The following is a 2500-nucleotide window of genomic DNA, read 5'->3' as shown; positions in this document are numbered from 1 at the left end:
ATTCTTTCTTTTTTTTCTTCTCTCTTTTCTCTCTCCCCCCCCCCCCCTTCTCTCTTTCACTGAATCATTATTCTACTGATATGGTCATTTTGCTTCTCTCTCTCTCTCTCTATTGTATTTCTATTTCTCTCTTTATCCATGCACATGTCTGTGTGTATCTGTATCTGTATCTGTATCTGTATCTGTATCTGTATCTGTATCTGTATCTGTCTGTCTCTCTCTCTCACTCTATCTCTCTCGTTAATCTTACTGTCATACCAGTCTGTTTCCTCACAGTGGGGATCCCCCTTTTTAGCAATAAAGCCCCAGATTTTTGGCAGGTGACCAGGTGTCGGCATTAAAAATGACATATCAAACATTTACAGGTGTCTCGTTTTAGTAATTTATCGCTCCTGCTAAGCTCATAGAAGAAGAATGAGCTCAGGATGAGCACTGGATGAGTGTGGTGAGAATTTGCATTGTTTACGATGGTAATCTCAAGAAGTGTGTGTGTGTGTGTGTGTGTGTGTGTGTGTGTGTGTGTGTGTGTGTGTGTGTGTGTGTGTGTGTGTGTGTGTGTGTGTGTGTGTGTGTGTGTGTGTGTGCGTGGGTGTGTGTGTGTGTGTATGTGCGTGCGTGCGTGCGTGCGTGCGTGCGTGCGTGCGTGCGTGCGTGCGTGTGTGTGTGTGTGCATTGCATCCCATTGCAGACAAAAACAAACAAAGACAACTCGTGAAATTCTCCCTGCATTCACTCTCTTGCATTGACAAACATTGTCAGTGCTCTCATTACATTTCTCAATCAATCAAAATACTCTTTGCAGATGATTGACAGATTGTAATAATGTACGAAGTACATTAAGTATTCGTAAGTCCTCTCACCAAAGGGTTCGGTGGGTATCTGTAAGAAACCCAATTACAATGTCACAATGGTTAGGGGAGGCTGTGGCATTCCACCCACACAGCTTCACATCAATTCCAAAAATGGCCTGAGGGTATCTGACAGATAATGTGAAATGATGAAATTCATCCACACATTAGGTCACAATTCTTCTCACCAAAGGGCTGGACGGGTGTGCGTTGTCAAAGCTAATTTCAAGGTCTCAAAGGGACCGTACCTCTCCCTTCATTACATCTGCTTCTCAACCAATCCAAATAGTGGCTGTACTGTACGGTAGATGATTGACAGGTCAAATGTCCAGTGTGATGAGAGTGGGGTATGGCACTCTTCAAATTCATCCCCTTATGTCATTCCTTTCACCCAAGCGTTATGTGTTGCAATAGAGGGAAAAAGTAGCCGTATTCGTCATTCTGCAACATCTGCATGCGTATACAGTCTGCGTATGCATTCTGGATTGAAGTGTTCCGTGATGGTTAGAAATCATTTTTCAACTTGAGCAAATGTGCTCACGAAGACACGACCATGCCACATGGTCTCAAACACTCATGGGATTAAAGCATTTGCAGACGGACTGTACAAGTCCTGCAGCTGCTTATCTCCGTTAATGTTTATGGCAAGAGTCTGCTCATCGCATCCGTGGTGACGCATCTTTGAGCTGATTGGCCAAAAGTTTATTGATGTCTGTGTAGATGTGTTACTCCTAGCCTGATTGTCATCGAATTTCAAATCTCTTCGAGACTTGGTCTGACCTAGAGCACAACAATTAACGTTTCTCAAACGGTATGGTTGACCCAACTCCCTTGGTTTGCTACTGGTTGAGGCCAGAAAAGGCTTTGCCGAAGTTTAAACATTTTTTTTGTCCCAATACGACGCCTCTGCTTAAACTACGTTCCCCAGGCCTCCAGAGCTCAGAAAGTACCTGCATTGCTCTTTCCTTGACTAATTTTGCAATGCCGAAGATGTTGCGTCGTTAGGAGGGCGTAGCTTGGCTATGTTAGTCCTACAGTCCTAAAAACAATGCACCACCACTACAACTCCTCCTCCCCACATGTGCTACCTATACCACAAATGGCGGCCATGCAATATGCTACGTAGGCCTACCTATACGTAGATTAAACTAGTGCAAGCTCATCGACTAGTAAGGTGTTGTGTTTGATTGACCTGTGTGTTGTTGATGGAACTTCTTCGATGACAGCAGGTTTTGGCTCACGTGGGGTTTGCAGACATCGATCGAATACATTTAATTTGAGAGTACTCGAATACTAGCCTGGGAAATCCCATGCCGATTTGCATAATTGTTCCGATCTGAAAGCATGGATTCTATCCCTCAGCAAGGGTTCCAGATCTTGGGCTTCAATCAGAGAGCGGGGAGTGGTGAAAAGACAATGACTGCCGTTTGTTTGAATAGATTCAAAGTACACGATTGGATATGGGCTACGTAAATGCTAAATGACACATTCGTCATGTACAATAAACTGCCATGGGCAATCCCCCACAATCCCCCAATCCCCCAAGTGTAAACCACACTTTTCCTATGAGAAATTGCAAGGATAGCCCCCAGAATATCATCTGGTGTTAAACATGGCAACTGAAATACAGCTATTACTTCTTGCCTCTCTAG

The 2500-nt window shown here is 44.0% G+C and overlaps 1 protein-coding gene across 2 annotated transcripts in view; it reads right to left on the bottom strand.

The window, feature by feature from the left end:
* The window catches only part of kcnc2 (potassium voltage-gated channel, Shaw-related subfamily, member 2), a 112725-nt gene that overhangs the window by 43158 nt on the left and 67067 nt on the right, over positions 1–2500 (bottom strand). The gene's annotated exons all lie outside the window — the stretch shown is intronic.

Source organism: Engraulis encrasicolus, chromosome 15 (genome assembly GCF_034702125.1).
Source record: "Engraulis encrasicolus isolate BLACKSEA-1 chromosome 15, IST_EnEncr_1.0, whole genome shotgun sequence".
Lineage (NCBI taxonomy): Eukaryota > Metazoa > Chordata > Actinopteri > Clupeiformes > Engraulidae > Engraulis > Engraulis encrasicolus.
Note: the sequence above shows the minus strand (reverse complement) of the source record. Positions and strands in the feature narration are given on the sequence as shown.